The sequence below is a fragment of the Meriones unguiculatus genome, chromosome 5 (assembly GCF_030254825.1).
Source record: "Meriones unguiculatus strain TT.TT164.6M chromosome 5, Bangor_MerUng_6.1, whole genome shotgun sequence".
NCBI classification, from domain to species: Eukaryota; Metazoa; Chordata; class Mammalia; order Rodentia; family Muridae; genus Meriones; species Meriones unguiculatus.
In genome coordinates, this window is record NC_083353.1 from 3,718,931 (window position 1) to 3,742,431 (window position 23,501).

A 23,501-nucleotide genomic window follows, 5' to 3' on the forward strand; every position below is an offset into this window, starting at 1 on the left:
CAAGAGAGAGGACCCTAACTAAAATGTCCAATCCCCATCCGGAAAGGCAAAGAGGAGGGACATCAGAAGAAGAAGAAAACAGGAAACAACCTAGGAACCTACCACAGAGGGCCTCTGAAAGCCTCTGCCCTACAGACTATCAAAGCAGATGCTGAGCCTGATGGGCAACAGTTGGGCAGAGTGAACGGAATTTTAGGTAAGAACTGGGAAATAGTAAGAGCTGGAGAGAACAGGGTCTCCACATGGAGAGCAACAGAACAAGAAAATTTGAACACAGGGAACTTCCCAGAGACTCATACTCCAACCAAGGACTATTCATAGAGATAACCCAGAACCCCGGCACAGATGTAGCCCAGGGCAGTTCAGAGTCCAATTGGGTTACATAGTAATGTGAAGAGGGACTGCCTCTGACATGAACTGACCAGCCTGCTCTTTAGTCACCTCCTCCTGAGGGGGAGCAGCCTTACCATAGTAGAGGACAATGCAGCCACTTTTGATGTGAACTGATGGACTAAGATCAGAAAGGAGAGGAGAACCTCCCCTATCAGTGGACTTGGAAAGTGGCATGCATGCAGAGGGAGGAGGGAGGGTGGGATTGGGAGGGGAGGAGGGAGGGGCTTATGGGGGGATGCAGAATGAATAAAGTGTAATTGATGAAAAATTAAAAAAAAAGGGAAAAAATAATTTAAGAACCTTAAATGACTTTCAAAAGTGGAGGAAAACATGGAGTTAGTCAATTTACATGGAGCACATCTCGCCCCTGGGGGCAATGGTCTCCTGAACCTACTCAGACCTCGGACACCACCACTGCTAGTTCTAGAACTGATGCAGGATGTTCCAACGAGGGGGTTAAGGCTTCTCATTATATTTCCTATAAGCCCACAACTGTTTGTTTATGTCCCCCATTTTTATTCATTATTAGCCAGATAGAGCCAAGTAATTGTGGTAATGATACTTGCTTTTTTGCCCAATGCTAGAATGCTAGTAAATTTACTAGCTGGTTACTCGCATGCCTCGCTGGTGTGCCTGTGCCCATTGATTCCCCTCACGCTATGACTCTCTTCAGACAGAAAAGGGATCTTGGAATTACAGCTGCCATTGTTACTGCCATCTCATTGGCGGCTGTTGGAGCTACCACCATGGCATTAGCCAGGAGTCATACTGTGCAGACTGCTCAGACCCTGAATAACCTTTTAGCCAATGTAGCTCATGCCTTAGATGTACAAAAAGGAATTAATGTTCAACTAAAAGGAGGCTTGACGGTGTTCAATCAGAGGATTGACCTCTTCCAGGAGCAAATTGATACCCTATGGCAAATCGCTCAACCTGGCTGTCAATGAAAGTATGCTGGACTTTGAGTCACTAGCATATAACATGAGAATTTTCCCTGTGCTGCAAATGTGTCTAAACAATTGTCTAGCTATATTTTAGGTAATTGGACTGGAGAATTCGATACTATGATGAAACAGCTGAGAGTGGCCATTGTCATGGTAAATTCTACCAGAGTGGACGCAGGACTAGCCACAGGATTATCATCATGGATTGCTGCAGCCATGAATCATCTGAAGGAATGGGCGGGCATGGGAGCGTTAGCAGGCCTTCTGGTGTTGGTCTCCTTGGTTTGCCTGTGGTATATATGCAAGATTAGAGTCTCACAACAGTGTGATGCAGCCATGATCATTCAGGCCTTTACAGCCATTGAAGCAGGACATTCTCCCCAAGCATGGTTGGCTACCATAAAAGGCTAAAATGATATGCTCAGGATGCGAGGCTAAGCACTGCACTCAGGGTCAGCCGCTTTGGACCCAGAGAAGAGCATGTCTGATTGCATGCGGGTTGATGCCCCAGGTCCTGCCTCTGAGAAAAAGGTATCAGATGGGTCTGATGCTCTTTGGGTGGATGACTCCTAAATGAACATCAGTACAAAGTCCCAATTTATTTCTAATATCAGAGATCAGACCTCTACTCTTGCCTGATGCGTCTAAAACAAAAAGGGGGAACTGTAGAGAGCTGCAGAATGCCACGCCTTAAAGATGGAGCTGGTTTCTGCCTTCCACCTTCCCAATGGTCAGTGCTCTCTGTCATAAACAACTCCACATTTGGCTAAGGCTGAGGATCTGGCTTGCTTCCATGTATGTGGACCTATCTGCATTGCCCATGGGGCATGCTGGGGTTGGCTACCCAGAGGCTATTTAAGTTGTAGGCTGGCTTTCCCCAGGGTCAGATTCAAGGTTCAAGGTTCCTGAATAAACTGCATTGAAAAAAAATACACTGTATGAAAAAACATTTTCAATAAAAAATTAAACAGGGAAGAAAAAAATTAAATTTTTATTAATTATAGTTTATTCACTTTGTATCCCAGCTGTAGTCCCTTCTCCATCCCCTCCCAATCCCATCCTCCCTCCTTCTTCTTCTCCTATGCCCCTCCCTCAGTCCAATGATAGGAGAGATCCTCCTCTCCTTCCATCTGACCCTAGCCAATCAGGTCTCATCAGGATTGGCTGCATTGTATTCCTCTGTGGACTGTGTGTGTGTAAGGCTACACACCCCTCAGGGGGAGGTGATCAAAGAGCAAGCCCATGAGTTCATGTCAGAGAAAGTCCCTGTTCCCATTATTATGGAACCCTCTTGGACACCATATTGCCATGGCTACATCTGTGCATGGGTTCTAGGTTATCTCCATGCATGGTCCTTGGTTGGAGTATCAGTCTGGGTCCAGATTTTTTGGTTCTGTTGCTCTCCTTGTGGAGCTCCTGTTCTCTCCAGGTCTTTCTATCTCCCCTTTCTTTCATGAGATTCCGTGCACTCTGCCCAAAGTTTGGCTATGAATATCAGCATATTAAACAGGAATTTTTAACCAAGAAATTTTCCTTTCTATATATCCTCCTACTGAAGTTAATTGATTAAGTTTAACTAGTTTTTTATTTTTAGGAGTTTTAATTTTTTTAATGTTTTTTATTTTTAAATAATTTTATACATTTACTTGTATCCCAGCTGTAGCCCTCCCCCTCCTTCCTTCCCAATCCTCCTCTCCTTCCCTCATCTCCTCCCTGCCCCCTTCCGAGTCCACTGAGGAGAGGGGGGTCCTTCCCTCTTTCCATCTAACCCTAGTTAACTAGTTTTTTAAAATCTAATGTAACCTAAAATTTTTCTACAACTAAATTTTCAATTCATAATTTTATGTGGCCCAAATAAAAGAATAATTTGTTTCTATGCATTTAATTTATTTATAAATTTATTTATTTCAATTTATTAACTTTGTATCCCAGCTGTAGCTCCCTCTATTTCCTCCCAATCCCATCCACCCTACCTCTTCTCCCCCTATGCCCTTTCCTTAGTCCACTGATAGAGGAGGACCTTCTCCAGCTTTATCTGACCCTCCCTATCAAGTCCCATCAGGGCTGGCTGCATTCCATGGTGGCCTGGCAAGGCTGTCCCATCAGGGGAAGTGAACAAAGAGAAGGCCACTGAGTTCATGTCAGAAACAGCCCTTGCCCCCTTTACTAGGGAACACAGGTGGAAACTGAGCAGGGGGTCCATGCATGTCCTTGGTTGGAGTATCAGTCTCTGCAGGGCCCCCTGGTCCCAGGTTTTTTGGCTCTTTCTGTTGGTCTCCTTGTTCCATTCCTGTTCCCTCCAGGTCTTTCTATCTCCTTCTTCTTCCACAAGGTTTCTTGCACTCTGCCCAAAATTTGGCTATGAGTTTCAGTATCTCCTTCATACCCTGATGGGTAGAGTCTTTCAGAGGCCCCCTATGGAAGGCTCCTGTCTTGTTCCCACAAACTGATTCCAAGAATCCATTAAAGATATTTTCCACCATGACCATGAAGTAGGCTTCATCTCAGGCATGCAGGTGTGGTTCAACATATGAAAATTTATCAATGTAATCTACCATATAAACAATCTGAAAGATCATGTGAACAAACCACGTGATCATCTCCTTAGAGGCCAAAAAAAAAATTTGACAAAATTCACCACCTGTTCATATTTAAAGTTTTGGAAATATCAGGGATACAAGGCACACACCTAAACATAGGAAAAGCAACATACAGCAAGCCCATAGCCAATATCAAACTAAATGGAGAGAAACTTAAATCAATAAATAAATTTCTTAGCATTAGTGATTATTTAAAGTCATAAACCTAGTTAATAACAGATTGCTGACATCTATTCCTATTTTCAGTTTTTAATGTGCATTTTATTTTGTTTTTTAAATTTTTATTAATTATATTTTATTCAGTTTGTTTATCCCCCGTAAATCCCTCCCTCCTCACCTCCCAATCCCACCTTCACTCCCCCTTCTTTATTCATGCCCCTCCCCAAGTCCACTGATAGTGGAGGTCTTCCTTTCCTTCCTTCTGATCCTACTCTATCAGATCTCATCAGGAGTGGCTGCATTGTCATCTTCTGTGGCCTGGTAAGGCTGCTCCCCCCTCAGGGGGAGGTGATCAAAGAGCAGGCCAATCAGATTATGTCAGAGGCAGTCCCTCTTCCCATTACTATGGAACCCACTTGGACACTGAACTGCCATGGGCTAAATCTGTGCAGGGGTTCTAGGTTATCTCTATGCATGGTACTTGGTTGGAGTATGGGTCTCAGGAAAGACCCCTGTGCTCAGATTTTTTGGTTCTGTTGCTCTCCTTGTGGAGCTCCTGTCCTCTCCTGATCTTACTATTTCCCACTTCTTTCATAAGATTCCATGAACTCTGTCCAACAGTTGGCTATAAGTCTCAGCATCTGCCTTGATAGTCTGCAGGGCAGAGCCTTTCAGAGGCCCTCTGAACCTGAACAAGTCAGGTTCCTAACTTGTTTCCTGTTTTCTTCTTCTTCTGACGTCCATCCTCTTTGCCTTTTGGGAGGGGGATTGAGCATTATAGCCAGAGTCCTCCCTCTTGATTAGTTTCCTTAGGTGTACAGATTTTAGTAGGTTTATCCTATATCATATGTCTATATGAATGAGTACATACTGTGTGTGTCTTTCTGCTTCTGGGATAGCTCACTCAGAATGATCTTTTCCAGTTCCCACCATTTACCTGCAATTTCATGATTTCCTTGTTTTTTTTTTTTTTTATTGCTGAGTAATATTCCATTGTGTAGATGTACCACAACTTCTGTATCCATTTTTCAGTTGAGGGGCATCTGGGTTGTTTCCAGCTTCTGGCTCTTACAAATAAAGCTGCTACAAACATGGTTGAGCAAATGTCCTCAATGGAACTGAATAGAAGACCCAGAAAAAAAAAAACACACACTTATGGACACCTGATTTTTAACAAAGATGCCAAAACCATACAATGGAAAAAAGACAGCATATTCAACAAATGGTGCTGGTCTAACTGGATGTCTACATGCAGAAAATTGCAAGTAGATCCATATTTATCACCCTGCACAAAACTAAAGTCCAAATGGATCAAAGACCTCAACTTAAAACCAGAGACATTAAATCAGTTAGAAGAAAAAGTGGGGAAGAGCCTTGAACTCATAGGTACAGGAGACAACTTCCTGAACAGAACACCCTCAGCACAGGCTCTAAGAGCAACAATCAATAAATGTAACGTCATGAAACTGAAAAGCTTCTGTAAAGCAAAGAACACTGTTATCAAAACCAAATGACAGCCTGCACATTGGGAACGAATCTTCACCAACGCTATATCTGACAGAGGGCTAATATCTAGTATATATAAAGAACTCAAAAAGTTAAACAGTAACAAATCCAGTAATCCAATTAAAAAATGGGGAACAGAGCTAAACAGAGAATTCTCTGTAGAGGAATATCGAACGGCAGAGAAACAGTTAAAGAAATGCTCAACCTCATTAGCCATTAGGGAAATGCAAATCAAAAGATTTCACCTTACACCCATCAGAATGGCTAATATAAAAAACTCAAGTGACAACACATGCTGGAAAGGTTGTGGAGAAAGGGGAACCCTCCTCCACTGCTGGTGGGAATGTAAACTTGTACAACCACTCTGGAAATCAATCTGGTGCTTTCTCAAACACCTAGGAATAGCACTTTCTCAAGATCCAGCTATCCCACTCCTAGGCATATATCCAAAAGAAGCTCAAGTACACAATAAGGACATTTGCTCAACCATATTTGTAGCAGCTATTCTCAGGTTTAAAAAATATATATATTCTTTCTACTTCCTTTTAAGTGATGTTACCTAAGCCTTTTAGAGGTTGTTGGTGAGTATCCTGTTACTTTAAAAATTGGGACTAGCCTCGGCTTAGGAGATGCCTACTCAGTAAACTGATTAGCTGACAAGTGTGAGGGTTTGAATTTGATCTGTGGAGCTCACATCAGGTTTGTTAGTGCTGGAGGGGTGGCTCAGTGGGTAAAAATACTTGCTACTCTTGCATCCCACCTGGATCCCAGCACCAATGTGAGATAGCTTACACCTGCCTATGACTTTAGATCCAGGGAAATTGAAGCCTTCTTTAGGCATAGCCACTAAGAGACATGCATATACTCCTACTCTCTGCTTCCTTATATATAAAGATAAAAGTAAGTATGAAGCAATTCCTGTTTACATCTTTCTTGTAGAAAAAAAAAAGAAATGTTGGATCATGCCTCACAGAGATGTGGGTTTGCTGAAAAAACTGAATAGAAATAAGCATTCCATTTTTACTTAATTTTTAGGTTTATGAATACAGATCTCAAATACATGATTTGCCTACACAGGCTCCTCAAATTCAGGTTGAAATACAAATTACATTTGTGCTTGGCCATCATTGATTTGATTTATATGTCACTGTAGATCTCTAGGTATAAAGGCCTACCTCCAAAAGCTTGCTGGAATAACACTAACCTTTCTCATAAACAATTGTCAGTCCTGTTGCACTAGCGTCTATTTTTCCTTTTTATAATTTGGAAATGGCATAGTTTTTAAAGTAAAGAATGAAAAGGTTAAATAAAAGTTTTTAAAAAGGCTCAGTATTGCCTGTTTATAATCCTAGATCTGGGTAGGCAGAGATAGAAAAATCCTTGAGGCTTTCTGGCCAGTCAGTCTAAACTATTTGGTGATTTCCAAGTTACTGAAAGACTGTGCCAGAAAACTCAAAGTGGATGGTACTTCAAGGACACTGATGACGTACTTCTGTCCTTTACACACACACACACACACACACACACACTCGAAAATGAACTAAATCCTAAGCAAAGAATGCTTTCTTCTTCTTTTTTTTTCCTGAGAATCAGTAGTCTTTTTTTAATAATTATTTTTATTTTTATTAATTACAGTTTATTCATTTTGTGTCCCCCCCTTGCACCTCCTTCCTTCCTCCCCTCCCAATCTCACCCTCCCTCTTCCCCACCCTCATCTCTATCCCAGTCCACTGAAAAAGGAGATCCTCCTCCCCTTCACTCTGATCCTAACCCATCAGGTCTCATCAGGAGTGGCTGCACTGTCTTCTTCTGTGGCCTGGCAAGGCTGCAGTAGTCTTTTTTTTTTTTTTATTAATTACACTTTATTCATTTTGTATCCCCTCATAAGCCCTTCCCTCCTCCCCTCCCGATCCCACCCTCCCTCCCCTTTCTGCATGCACGCCCCTTCCCAAGTCCACTGATAGGGGAGGTTCTCCTCTCCTTCTTTCTGATCTTAGTCTATCAGTTCTCATCAGAATTGGCTGCATTGTCCTCTTTTGTGGCCTGGTAAGGCTGCTCCCCCCTCAGGGGGAGGTGATCAAAGAGCAGGCCAATCAGATTATGTCAGAGGCAGTCCCTCTTCCCATTACTATGGAACCCACTTGGACACTGAACTGCCATGGGCTACATCTGTGCAGGGGTTCTGGGTTATCTCTATGAATAGTCCTTGGTTGGAGTATGAGTCTATGGGAAGTTCCTTGTGTTCAAATTTTCTTGTTCTGTTGCTCTCCTTGTGGAGTTCCTGTCCTCTCCAGCTCTTACTATTTCCCACTTCTTACATAAAATTCCATTCACTCTGCCTGACAGTTGGGCATCAGGCTCAGCATCTGCTTTGATAGTCTGCAGGGCAGAGGCTTTCAGAGGCCCTCTGTGGTAGGTTCCTAGGTTGTTTCCTGTTTTCTTCTTCTGGCTTTCAGAGGCCCTCTGTAGCAGGTTCTTGTTTTTTAAAGTAAAATGAAAAAGGAGAGCTACTATTGGAAATCTATAATAAGAATTTTAGAAGTTGGGTGATAATGACACAGGGAAACAGTAGCACAAATATGGAACAGACACTCACACTCTACAAGCCTACCTTAGCACGATGGACAGCCAAAGGGCTATGAAGAAATTTTGATTTTAGTCGAGAAACACAGTCACATCTCTAATGGTCCTACTCATTTCATGTCTACCTGAGAGCTTTCAGTTAAAATTTTAAGTGGCAAGAATCTTCTCAGGAATATGGGCATGAGTACAGGTCTTCAGTTTTAGGCATTTGCCCTGCTCTTGCCTGCTTCAGCCTAACTCTGAGCCAGAGACTGAGACCACTAACTTTGCCCTGTGGGGACTGTAGTATGTAACCGCGTTCTATTCTCAAGAAGTAGAAGGAGAAATGCGTTTCTCGAATCCCCTCCCTCCAGCCAGTCCAGTGCAGCGCTCACTCACGAAGATCACCTTGTGTCTTCTCAGCTCTTTGTATACTGTCATCATCATCATCTAACCACTTTAAGATTCAACAGGTAAACATTAGAAGGGGTCCTAAAACTTTTCTCTGTCACATAGAGTGACATCGAAGAAATTCAAATGCAGTCTGAAACTCAAGTATTTGTTCCATTCATCTCTCCCTTCCCCATTGCCACAGCTAAGATACTGCTGACGAATATGAGAAGCTTGCGGTTTTAGTTTATGCTCCAGTATGAAGACTAGTAAGTAGGAAAAGCTGGAGGCAAGTCACATTTCTACTGTTAAAAGTTATAAGAATCTTGAGGTTGGAGATTTAGCTCAGTTGGTATAGTTCTTGTCTAGCATATCCGAAGCTTGAATTTGACCACCATCATCACATAAACTGGGCATGGTGGTGCAAGACCGTAATGCCAGCACTCAGAGGCCAGAGCAGGTGGGTTATCTCAACGCCATTTTCAGCGAGGGAGTCAGTCTGAAGTCAGCCTTGGCTACATGAAAACCTGTCTTAAACGCATTGTTGTCCTGGAGAAACCCAAGTCATGATGATGAGATGACCTCAATTTACTGTCACCCTTCTTTTCCCCTTAGAGTCAGAGGGAAACTCTAACTTCCCCCTTCCACTCTTGGTCTCAGTGGCTCCTCATTTACCACTAGGAACAATGTAACAAAAAGTTTGGGAATTATGCTGTGCTTGTTCAGTATATTTTAGTTTTTAGGATTATTTGAATTCCAAAGTAATCCAGGACCCCAAAACACAATGGTCCTGGCTTTAGGGAACAAATACATATGGTAGAGAACTCTATCTAGACTGTCATCCGCCGTGCTATAGAGACATTTTACCATGCCTGCCAGCCTTTATACACTTCTTGGGCTCTTCACAATACATCTTTTCTTCCTCCTCTGAAAACCCCTTCACACTTTGTAAGCATCTTTTTCTCCCAGAGCCATCTTCTCTACAACTTAAGAAATGAATTGCAGTTTGCCCATGTCCCCTTTATACGTATTTGTAGATGATGGACTGAAGACATAGAAGCTTTTAACATCAATGAAACCAAGAATATGTAAGGCTTCTCAGGCAAGGTGATTTATTTAAGTCCCTTAGTAATTAAAGGCTGGTCAAAGATGCCAATTTTAAAGTGGAGGTTTCTTCCTACCCTTGTATCCCATGAAAGTGCATAATTTGTATGCAGCTTAGTGTATAGAAAATAAAAATAACCAAAAAATAGAATGAAATAAATAAAACCACAAAGATTCAAAACTATCTCAGAGTATATCTAAAATATTTGTACTTGTTACCAGTGGCTTTTTCATCCAGAATGGCTGGATTATCTGAGTCTTTTCCACAAACATAGATTGCAGACTCTAGAACTCAACAGATCTTCTTCTTTGTGTTCCTTTTCAATTATAAAAGTTCCTTTTGTCTTTCTCAATGCCCACTTTCATGGTTCATTATTCTGCCAAGATAATACTGAATGAAATTATAGCTTTAAATGTTGAACAAGAGAATCCACTCACTGTACCCTATTAGAGGAAAAAAAAAGAGTGTAATTTCTAGTCTTTTTTTGGTTTTCTTGTATCCTGCACCTGGGAGGGAGATTTTGGTGAGAGAATTGGAGTTATCCAAGGTTTCCCTCAGGTCTAGCCTTTGTTGGCTGTGAAATTTACCCCATTATGTGCCACACTGCTCTTTATTTCCCACATTTGGCACTTTTCACTATAATTCCTCTGAGCAGACACAGGGAGCCATGTGTGGTATTCTTTAAAGAGAACAAATAGATGAGCTAATTGTTTTAAATGCCTCCAATGAGATAAGTGGCAGGGTGCTGGAACTGATCATTTAATGAGCTATTTGCTGTCACAGAGAAGAGGAAACTCCAGCAGTAATTAATGTTTAGAGAATGCAAACGTTGTCATCTGAGATCAAGGTAAAATATAATAATCCCACAGGCAACTTATTGTAGAGAAGTTCAACTGGCTTTCTCTACTGGAAGCTTTTTTCTCACCTAACTGAGTGTTGGCCCTTTTCAGAAGGTGTTACTAGAGAATTAATCTGGAACTTAATTCTGATTTATAAGCGTTTTCACTTATCGAACTTTGGATGCCATTCCCCTTGCTGTCAAAAGACAAATAGCTGCCTAGTTTCCTATTCAGGGCCAGCCACTTCCCAGTAAGCATGTTAGTCGCCTTCTCAGAGAAGGGCAATTGCTCAGGGCTATTGCTGAGTGTGCAAGTTATGACACTGGTTATGAGGTAAGTATGAAAACACCTGTTCACCAGGATGACAACTTGCAAGGTCTGTGCAAGCCTGAAGAGACTGCTTTTTGATTTATTTCAATTACACATGTTTCTTCTATGTGACACAATTAACACAGAAAAAAGACAAAAATTATCACAAAACAAGAAGTTTAGAGAAAAAAGTGGATACACACATGGTTTGTCCTTTATCTTAACAAATCACTTAGATTGATTGGAAGTGATTGTTGGTGAAATGTTGACTAAATTGATTATAACCACTGATGATACACTCTGCTCATTGACGATAAGAGCATCAAGATGGTACTTACTGTTCATTATTCCTAGTCCAGCCTCAGTTTCGTCTTTGTTGTTCAACACATTGCTTCCATCTTGGGCTCACCTTTGCTCATTTTTAAAATTGACTTCAGTGCTCCCCAGAGAGTAATTGTTCAAGAAGGAAGTTTAGAGTGTTTAGCTCTGACACAGAAACTTTACTGACTGGCAAATTTGATTTGCCTCACAAATGGATCAGTGTAGTTTAGAAAGATCTGGAGAAAGCATGTAATGTATCATCAGTAACTTTTGAGAACTAAAGAGGAGTACACTAATGAATTTACCAGGATGGAGTCAGCTCTAGGCAACTTGAATGTTTGGCGTTTTACACAAGGGGGTTACAGGAGAGTTGGGAGCAGCAGTGAAGTATCTGCGAAATTCCATGGGGTGACCTTGGGGATCTTGCAGAATGTGAGTGTGGGTGAATGATGTTCGAATTGTAGAGATTTTTGATATGCACACGCACACACAAATATAGACAGACACATTAGGAGAGATCCAACTTTTTAGAAAAATTAATGGTAGTTTTGAAAACTTCAAATGAAAATATTGTATTTCCATTATTGCCTCTCTCTCTTCTTTCTGCTTTCTCCTGTATCTCTTCCCCATTCCTTCTCAAATCTATGGCCCCTTAGACTTTAATTACTGAAATACATAGATACATATTTATAAATACAACCAGCTGAGCTCAGTTAGTCTTATTTGTGTGTGTTTAGGGCTGACTTCTGGGAACTAGCTAATCCATCAGGGGGCTTATCCCTGGGGAAGATTGATTCTCCTGCTCTCAGCAATCATCAGTGTGTTACCTGTGGCTCCTTATCTACAGGTGAAGCATTGAAAGGATTCCTCCATTTACAATGGCATGTCCATAGCCTTTGCTTTTTAAAACCTACTTTATTGGGCTTTCTTATGTCTCTTTCTTCCTTCTCCACTCCAATCCTTTCCAACACTCCAACACCAGGTAGGAGGAAAAAAGGCTAGGGGGATAGAGGACTTAGCTATTTTTAGCTACTTCCTGCTGGTTAAGGTCATTGGGTTCCTAAACGCTTCTACCTCCCTTTCAATCAACTGACCTTAGTTGGGAGAGGAAGAAGGTTAATAGGGACGGGGGATGTAGACCTCTCTAGAGGTAGTTCCTTGGGGTGATTCCAATCTTCATCGTCAGGGTACCAGCAGACCAGCCAAAGAGCAAACAGCAACAGCAAACAAGAATCAATAGCAAACAGCTAAACAACAAACCACAGAACAACAGCCCTCCTCTGCAGCAAAGGCAAAACCAGCAGTGGGATCTGCAGAGTTCAGTGAAAGGGGTAAGATTCAGCAGAAGTGGCACAAAGAGCTCTCCAGAGCTCTTCTCTGGGAGGGAAACAGAAGTGGAGTCTGTGGGCTATATACCTTCTCACAGTCCTCACCAGGATGTTTTTCAGTTAGCAAAAGCACACCCCTGCACAGGGCTGTTTCCTGTTGACAAAGATCACGAGCCTCTCATGAGGATGCAATCAGCTATGGACAAAGCATTCCTGCATCACACAGGTGGGACTATTAAAAAAAAAAAACCCTATTCATACAACAGCCAAAACTTCCACCACACATGGCTGTTGATGCTGACATTTTGTAGTTCTTGTGAGATTGTCTGGGTGCAGCTTCCTTGTTATGTGTAGAAGACACTGTGTTACTGCAAGCAGCCTGCCTGGGTCCTCAGGCTGTAACAATCTTTCCAACCTGTGTGGGAGGGGCAAGCTTTGATGTATTTGGCATTCTACAATTTGGGGAGCAATTTTCTAAGGAATGACAAGGAATGCAAAAATAGGAGTTAAGTAGGAGGATAAGCCTACTTCAGTGAAACCAACTGATCTAAGTCCTATTCAAGAAAGCAACTGAACCAAGTCTCATTCAAACTCAGCAGGGTCTGATGACAATTAGGACTTTCTACTCAAAATCAGAGGACTCATCACCTTCCTCAAATTGGAGTGTCTGGCATCCATGCTCCATCACTTGGAATGGTGCCCAGGCTCCTAAAATGACCTCTAGCTGTATCAAAAGAATCCTAGTTGAAATCTGGGAGGTTGATATTTATTATAAGATCCTTAACTTCAAAATGTGTTCACAAGTGCATTGAAAAATATCTTTTAAAAAGAAGCTTAAAGTGGTTAAAAATTAAATTATCAGTTCATTTCTAGTGTTCAGGGAGGCTACAGACTTTTGAATCCATTCTAGTTTAGCGGTGAAAAAAAGTCCTCTTTGTACTTCAATTATGTTAGGTGCGGGAAAGAGCTGATGATATGCTGCTGTGTGCTACTGAGCATCCTTGGAAATTAGTTTGAACGAAGATATTTTAACTGTGGAACTTCTGAAGAAATTTTAATATTGGGAGATAACGCCAAAGGAAAGTTGATGCCAAGTGGATTGGCAAGACAGTGTTTTCCAAAAAGGTCAGGAGAATACAAGGATTTAAAATGAGAGATGTTTAGAGTTAACTTTAGGACTTAAGTTTCAGTCTCTGAAAAGGTAAAATGAATATTGGAGTGATATGAATTTAAATTTTTTTCTTAGGGAAAATAATTTAGTGAACAAAAATACTTTAAAATGTAACTTTATGATTTGAATCTAACATGCCTCCCACAGCCTCTTGTTTTGGATGTGTATTGCCTCACTGGTGGTATTTTGGGACACCATGGGATCTTCAGGAAGTGAGGCCTGGATGGCAGAGGTTGGTCGTGGGGGTCAGTCTTTTGAAAACCATTTGGGCTGATAATGTCCACTTTACTCTCTATTCCTTAGTCAATAAGGATATGAACAGCTTCAGAAATGTTCCCACTGCTAGAAGCTGCTCCACACAGACTTTCTGCCATGATAGACAAAACCCCGTGAGATGTAATAAGTAAATATCTTCTTCCCAAGTGTTTCTGTAATATGATAATAGAAACACAAAAGTAATTGATGCAAGATACATACAGTATGTACTTAAATTAACCTACAGTGCCCTGAAGTAATTAAAAAAGCAAACACTTACACACACACACACACACACACACACACACACACACGTTTGTAGATATGTCTTTCCACAGCAAAGAAGGTCCATTTGGGTATAAATAAATTGTCACCTGGTGTTTACAGCAGTACTCTCCCCTCACATCAATATTTTAAGAATCTATATAAACATATAATTTCTTAAAGTTTCCACGTCCATCCACGAGTGCTTACACCATGCCAACAAGTGCTTTTGCTATGATGGACAGATATATAGAAAGCTCCTGAAAGATAATAAGAAACGCATATGTTCTACTTTGCTCAGTCAAAACAAAAGATTTCTTTCTGTATGTGCATGCCTGCTCACACATATATGTACTGCAGGCCTGTTATTGTCAGAGGTCAGAGGGCATTGGAGTCCCCCAGAACTGGAGTTACAGATGATTGTGAGCTGCCATGTGGGTGCTGAGAAGTGAACCTGGGTCCTTTGCAAGAACAGCCAGTGCTCTGAACCACTGAGCTATTTCTCAAGTTTCACAGTTTTTAAACCCATCATATTTTCAGCATTTTTGCCTAGAAAAAAAAAGTTTGATAATACTTAAACCTTGTTTTTTGCCCACAAACAACCTTACACTATCATAGAATCCAAGCCCTATTGAAAAGGACTCGGTGAAGCAGAGGAGAAGGCATGTGTCCCAGGCTTGCATGGGGCTACTCCTCTTTCCCGAGTGGCCACAGGCTGGACTCCAGACTCTGAGAATAATTAGAGGAGAAACAGAAGACCAGAACTTTCTTCAGTGTCTGTAACAATCATTTTTGTCAGATGAGAGAGAGAAGGAATAAAAATAACACAGAATTCTGTAAGCTCAAAGCTTTTGCAAAACAATTATGCAATGGCATAAGGCAGTCTACAGAATTCTGTTGTCAACAGTGCATTTAGATTTAAAAGGAAGGACATTTTAATATTGTGAGAAAATAAAATACTATGGACTCAAGAGATGCCTCAGAGGTTAAAAGTGGTTGCTTTCTTGCAGACGACCTGGGTTTGGTTTGCGAAACCCACATTGGCAGCTCATAACCACTTATGACTCTAGCTCCATGGGGATTTGACGTCCTCTTCTGGCCTCTTTAATCAGCCACACGCCCTTCTGTGGCTCAAGATACGGTGCAGCTGTGCCTTTCTTCTTCGAACATTGAGATGCTCACCCCAGATTAATGGCTGAGATGAATTACTGGATAAATGTCTTTAAGTTTTGAAACCATAATTAAACATACACAATTTAAAAATTAGAATTAGTGTTTTTCTTCTATTTTGGTTAAAATAGATATATGTTCTATAACCTAAAAATATCACCATTAAGAAAATTCAAAAGGCTCTGCCCTGAAGGATATCAAAGCAGATGCTGAGACTTAGGGCTAACCTTTGGGCAGAGTGCAGGGAACCTTATGAAAGAAGGGGGAGATAGAAAGACCTGGAGAGGACAGGAACTCCACAAGGAGAGCAACAGAACCAAAAAATCTGAGCACAGGTGTCTTTTCTGAGACTGATACTTCAACCAAGGACCATTCATGGAGATAACCTAGAACCCCTACTCAGATGTAGCCCATGGCAGTTCAGTGTCCAAGTGGGTTCCCCAATAGTAGGAACAGGGACTGTCTCTGACATGAACTCATGGGTTGACTCTTTGATCACCTCCCCCTGAGGGGGAAGCAGCCTTACCAGCCCACACAGGAAGACAATGCAGCCACTCCTGATGAGACCTAATAGACTAGGATCAGAAGGAAGGAAAGGAGGACCTCCCCTATCAGTGGGCTTGGGGAGGGGCATGCGTGGAGAAGGGGAAGGGAGGGAGGGATTGAGAGAGGAGGAGGGAGGGGCTACAGGGGGGATACAAAATGAATAAAGTGTAGTTAATAAAAATTAAAAAAAAGTATTAAAAACTTCTGATAGATCAGGCTATCAGTCAGATTAATGCTTTTGACAGCAGCCTAAGGTATACTTAAATAAGCGACAGACTAGTGGTTTAACATTTGTAAATGTTTGTTTATTTGTTGAGTGTGTGTGAGGTGCACATATATGTGCTGTGGTCCAGGTGGGGGTCAGGGAAGAGTCTGTTCCCGTACGGTACCAGGGATTGAACTCAAGTCATGGATATGGCCTCAAATACCACCGAGTCAGCTTGCTATATCTATGTTACTGACTTAAAAGTGGGAACGATGAGGTACTTTTAGTTGTGAAAATAATGTCAAAATAATAGCTAAAGTGAAAAAAATTATACTTAAATGTATAATTGGTGGGATTTATATGAATTATTTAAGTATTAAGGAAACATTCTTATTAGATAAGCCAGAGAAATGAAATTGTTTATATTTTTTATTTAGTTGTTTAAAATTCTAAGTAATTTTCAAAATACAGACACGTGCAAGAAAATCACCAAATTGTTCTGAGATTTTTTTTCTTTTTTCTTTTTCAAGACAGGATTTCTCTGTGTAATCTTGACTATCCTGAACTTGCTTTGTAGACCAGGCTGCCCTCTAACTCAGAGACCTTACGAGCTCTGCCCCTCCCTCACTCCCAGTATTGAAATTACAGGTGTGCATCATTATGCCTAGCTTTTAAATATTTTTTTAATGTGTCTTTAGGGCCACTGAGTTGGCTCAGTGGATAAAGCTACTTGCTGCCAAGCCTGATGACCTGAATTTGGTTTCCAGGATTCATGTTGTGAAAGGAGAAAATGGATTCCCAACAGTTGTTTCATGACCTCTCTATATATGTTATATACACTCACTCACACACACACACACACACACACACACACTCACACACTCACACAATAAAATAAATATAAAATGAAAATTTAAATGTCTGTACGATCTATAATAGGCACTTATTTTGCCTGTGCATTGAATTTACACTGAAGATTTCCCAACAATTGGTAGATGAGAGGAGAAAAAAATAGGTTGGTAGGTAAAGAAAAAAATAGTGAGGGTACTGCTGTCTTCCTGTGCAGACAATGACAAAGTACATGATGCAGATAGCGAAAATCTGCTTTGAAGAAGGGGAAGATCTGCGTGGTCTCAAAAGCTCTGAAGTTCAAAAGAAAGCACTTCTCCAGACTCTAGAATGGGAATGGGATTTCATGGTGACAATAAAAAGGACAGGGGTCACTTTAGATCAACAATGTTGCTTTCAAAATGAGAAGATAACCTTCCATGTGAAGTTGTGGGAAATGTCCTTTCAATGAAGATGTCAGCCTCTTTTATTGATTTACACTTTCCCATTTATTATCCCCTAAGTGTGGAAATATGCTTCTTTGAATGAACTTGCTCAGGATTGAAAAATGATCTCATTCCTTTGTAAGTATTAGTCACATTTTAATGGGGGCACATTCAACGTTTGCACAGGAACTCCGGAATCTCCTTAAAACATTAGCATCACCATGGGTGAATGTCAATTACGATCGAAGCCTCTGTTCCAGTGTACTTCCTACATAAAGATTGTGAATGAAGGTGAGTTCTAGATGGTCATCGCTGAAAGGTATTGAAGCAACCAGCCAATGCTGTTCACTCTCTGCTTATGTCTTTGGTGTTCTTAATTCCTGCTACTTCTAGTGGGCAAGATGTCTGACTATAGGAAGTTGCTAAACTTGAGGAGAGGGGTGCTGGAGGGATGATAGCTTAGCATTTCAGAGCTTTGCTTCTCTGGTAGAGGATTCCGGGATCTGTTGCTCTCTTCTGGCCTCTATGGACACAGTATGTACATACTTGACATGCATACACACAGTCAAACACTCATACAAATAAAAAGAAAATCACTAAAACGAAATACTGAGCTTTGAAAACTTAACCTCACTCTCTGTATAATCACATCTTTCAATGTTCTGTGATCAGTTCACATTAGGTATACAAGAGACGTGCTGGAAATCAGGGATTCAAATTAAAGCTCAGGAAAAAGAAGAAAAGACAATAAAGGGTTGAAGACAACCGACTTGAGAAAGAAGCCTGAGTTCAGCTTGGCAAATGACTGCTAGGAAGCTGGACTTCCTGAATGCTTGGGGTGATCTTGGTCACATGACATGAGCTGAAGTGATCCTGATCACATGATGTAAGATGCTTTCTTCAGACAGCAGGCAGCAGGAGCTGCAAAGATGTTCTCAAGTGTTTTCCAAGTGTGGCAGGAGGGTCAGACCAACGAAAGGCTGTGGATTCCCTCAGGCTCTCTTGGTAACGGACTCCCGCTTCACCTGCTCTACCTCCTCTGTCGAGTGGGAGATGCTAATACTTGCTTTATATGGCTAGTCTGTGACACCTCAGTCACCGTGTGGGAGGAGGGCAGGTGCCCCATCAAAGAAAAGGGTGTACGTGTTCACAGGACAGAGTGAAGTCTACTCAGACTAATGAGAAGCCAGAGCTTCCCCCCCCCGCCCCGAGAGTCATTTTCTTCATGATTCTCCAGTCTGATGAGCCTGGCTTCGAGAAGCAAGAGAAAGAGCAATGCAGCACGAGGGAAAGGCCCTCGCACAGCGCGCAGCCAGCTTCATGCAGAGCACCTCCTGCTCTTTTCATGGACAGACAGGGAGTGGGTGTGTTCTTGGTGCTCTAAATTTGAGAACTCTTTAGGAGTTCCTTACACAATTTTTCAAAGCAATTCAGTAATTTTTCTGCAATAGGTAATATGCATCTGTGCTAAGTAAGGGATCAGGAGGTTAGAAATTTCAGGATGATCTGTCCTTTGTAGCGGAAACAGCAGTATCTCTCAGGCCAAGGATATAACCAATGCCCGCCAGTCACTTAATAACGTTTCCCACCTTGAGCAATACAATAAGGAGGGCAGGTTTGCTGGCCCTTAAGTCTTAGAGCACGACAAAGTTTATGAAACTTATTGCAGCAGAGAGGATACCGCCTTGACAGAATCTGAGATCTTTGGGAATGGTCCTTTAAAAGCAGGATACCTAATAATGTCACAATGATTTTGTGTGTACGTGTATGTATGTTCTATGTGCATGTGTGTGTGTGTGTGGAGGCACATGTGCCCATGTGTGCATGTGCTTGTGGAGGACAGAGGTCAGTTTAGGAGATCATTATACAGGAGATGTTCATATTGCTTTTTGAGACAAGGTCTGTCATTGGGAACTACGGCTCATCAGTTAAGCCAGTGATCCCCAGCAATCTACTTGTTTTTGCCTCCCCATTGCTGGGATACAAGTGTGTACAACCATAGCTTGCTTTTTCTGTAGGTGTGGTGGTTTGAATAGGAATGGACTCATATGTCTGAATACTTGGCCTTTAGGGAGTGGCACTTGTAGGTGTGCCCTTATTGGAAGAACTGTGTTACTGTGGAGGCAGGCTTTGAGGACTCATATGTCTAAGCTAGACCTAATCTCTTTTTGCTGCCTATGGAGCAAGATGTTGAACTCTCCATCACCATGTTTGCCACTCTGCTGCCTTGCTTCTTGCTGTGATGCTAATGGACTAAACCTCTGAACTGTAAGCCAGACCCTATTAAATGTTTTTCTATAGAAGAGTTGCCATGGTAATAGTGTCTCTTTACCTCAATAAACCCTAAGTAAGACAATGGGGTTTGGGGATTGAGCTCAGATCTTCTCCATGGCAAGCATTATATGGACTGAGCTATCTTCCAAGTTCATTTAAAATAAGATTTTACTAATTGAAGCTTTAAAAGAGAAGTCTGTCAGGAAAGGCAGTAGCAAGCTAGAACTTTGAAACAGAGTGTAGCCAAAAGTACAGAATCAGGTTTTGTGTGCTCCTTGTAGACTGAGTAATTTAAATAATTTGCCTGAACTCTAGAGAAGAAGCACTGCTGTTAGTTCTTCAGTTCCTGGCTATGAGGTAATTTTGATAGGTGGCCAGTGGCCAAGGCCAGGAACACAAGAATGTAATAAGGAGTTGATTGGTATATAGACTCCTCAGGTGTTCATGAATGGAGACTCTACACAGAGGTTAAAAACTAAGTTATAACCTGGGCATGAAGGTCAGTGGTGTAACAGTTGCTTAGCATGTGCAAGATCATGTTTCATTTCCCAAGCATCCAAGCAATTGCCAACCACCCCCACGCAAACAGTCAAGAGTAAACCAACAAGTCAACAAACCAACCAAGTGACAACCAACCACCACCAACCAACCATCTACTAAGAGAAAGCAAGCAAATTAACTAACCAACCAAGTAATAAGAATTAATTAACAACTAAACACATAACTAACACTTGACATTATTAAAAAACAAACAAGCACAGCAGGAAAGCCCATACCAAAATGTTTATTATGGAAGGATACCAGGAGAGAAACTGGTCATGTCTTCGTGTATGGCCTCATGTGGCTGAAGGCAGAATTTTCACGGCAGGCACTCAGAAAGACTGCACAGATATCATAAGACCATGGTTTGATATTAGAGGCGTAGTGAAATGTGAGACTGTGAAAACAGAGTGTCATAAACTTTTGCTTCCTAAGCCAGCTATTTGCCCAGGTGAGGAGTCTGTATGGTGTTAAGAAGGAAGCTGTTTGCTTAGTATGTGACTGTTTACTTGTACATATTTGTCTTTAGGAATTTTCTGAAACAAATAGGGCAGGCTTTTTCTCCCTCTCCTGCTAGAATGTCTTGGGGCAGATGGAAAAAGGCATGTTGACACAGGTGCTCTCCACTGTAAGAGCAGGTAGTTAGGCATTGTAGATGTAAATGGTTTCAGGTCTCAGGAGAAAAATATGGCTTGATTTTGTGTACTTGGGAATTATACAGGGCATACTTACTTGCTCATCCACACAGAGTGGTAGGAAATACGTAAAGCTTGCAAATATATACCTTTGAACAGACCAGAAAAATCAATGTATATTTACATATTAAAGTATGAATTTGAATGTGTTGTACTATAATATAGAACACATGAAGCTTGAGGATTTAAACAGTAGTTCACAGGGTATTATTACTTTAAAAGAGTTGGAATAAAACAGATGCAAACTTCAGGCCTAACATGACCTTAGCTTGTCAGTAGGTGTTTCTTTGTATGTGAGTGACTCACTGACCTTTAGGTCAAGAATTATACATTCCTGTTTTTGTTCTTTCTGAAACTCTTTGCTGAATAAAGGATAAATAAGTGTGATAGCAAAAAGTCCATGAGAAAACACGGATGTTGATAGGGGAACAAATTAGATGTAATAGAGGAACCAAAGGGGAGGGGGCACAAAATTGCAAGATAAATGGAGATGAGTGGGTGAGTTGGCAATCTTTCCACAGGGTAGTGTACCAGAGAAGAATTAACAGAAGCTCCAACTTGAACATGGGGGTACACAGTTATTCAGGAGACTGAGGCAGGAGGATTCCAAAATTAGCATCTATCTTGGCTACAAAATGAATTCAAAGCCAGACTCAGAGACTTAGAAAGACTGTGCCTCAGGATAAAAAGAAAGTGTAAATATAATTCAAGTCATAAAGAATTATGATGACGTTTGGAGGAAAATGGATGTGACTGAAGGTAATCACATTGAGAGCATTAAGCCAGTCCCAGAGAGACAAATATTGAAAGTTTTATCCTATTCCTGGTAACTAGATTTTGTAGCTATATAACATCAGGCACATGCACACACACTTATTGTGAAAGTAGAGGTGAAGAAGTCCTGGGAAACAAAAGGAAAGATAAAGGAATGTATAGAACGTTGGGAAGGCATTCAGTCAACCTAAACTAGTACACATTGATTCTCTGATTTATAAAAAAATTAAATTTGATTTAATCTGCTTCTTATTCATTTTAAATTAAAATATAAGCACATCACTTTCCACCTTCAATCTCCTCCCTTTAGCCCTTCCCAAGTTCCCCTCCATCAGTTTCTTCCATTTCCTTATTTACTCTAAAATGTATAGCTTTGTTTTGTTTGATTACTATTGTTGCATCTATACATACAACTATAGATAGAAACACAGGTGTAATAAAATCTGCTGACTCCATTACTGTTTGCGTATATATTGTTTCAGGGTTAAATACTTTGTATTGGATAACCAGTTAGAGCCTTCATCCTGGGAAAGGCTAATTCTCTCCTTCTTAGAAGTAACCAGGTACTGAAATAAAAAACAAAACATGACCATCCCCATAGATGCCAAAAATGGCTTTGACAAAATCCAACATCCATTCACGTTTAAAATTTTGGAGAGTTCAGGGATAAAAGGCACATACCTAAACATAGTAAGGCAATATGCAGCCAGTCTATAGCCAACATCAAACTAAATGGAGAGAAACTTAAATCAATCCCACTGAAATTAGGGATGAGGCAAGGCTTCCCACTCTCTTCCTATCTCTTCAACATGGTACTTGAAATCCAAGCTAGAGCAATAAGACAACAAAAGGGGATAGAGGGAATTCAAATTAGACAGGTAGAAGTCAAAGAATCACTATTTGCAGATGATATGATAGTATACATGAGTGACCCCAAAAATTCTACCAGAGAACTCCTTCAGCTGAAAAACACCTTCAGCAAAGTGGCTGGATACAAAATTAACTAAAAAAATAATCAGAAGCCTTTCTGTAAAGAAAAGACAAATAGGCTGAGAAAGAAATTAGAAAAACAACATCCTTCACAATAGCCACAAAAACATAAAGTATCTTGGTGTGATTTAACGAAGCAAGTGAGGACCTGTATGAAAAAATTTCAAGTCTCTGAAGAAAGAAATGGAAGAAGAAATAAGAAGATGGAAAGATCTCCCATGCTCATAGATTGGTAAGATTAACACAGCTCCTTGCTATCCTAAGAAAAGCAATCTACAGATTCACTGAAATTCCCATCAAAATACCAACACAATTCTTCACAGACCTTGAAAGAACAATTCTCAATTTCATATGGAAAACCAAAAAACAAAACAAAACAAAACAAAACAAAACCCAGAAACAACTCTGTACAATAAAAGATTTTCTGGAGGTATCTCAATCCTTTATCTCAAGCTGTACAACAGAACAACAGTAATAAATACTACATGGTACTGGCATAGAAACAGACTGGTGGATCAGTGGAAAAAAATAAAAGATCCAGAAATAAACCTACATACTTAGGGACACTTGATTTTTGACAAAGCCAAAACTATACAATGGAAAAAAAAGGATAGCATCTTCAAGAAATGGTGCTGATCTAAGTGGATGTCTACAAGTAGAAAAACGCAAATATATCCACATTAATCACCCTGCACAAAACTAAAATCCAAATGCATTAAAGACCTCAACATAAAACCAGACACACTAAATCTCTTAGAAAAAAAAATGGGGAAGAGCCTTGACAGCATTTGCACAGGAGACTTCCTGAACAGAACACCAACATCACTGGCTCTAATATCAACAATCAATAATTGGGACCTCCTAAAACTGAAAAGCTTCTTTAAAGC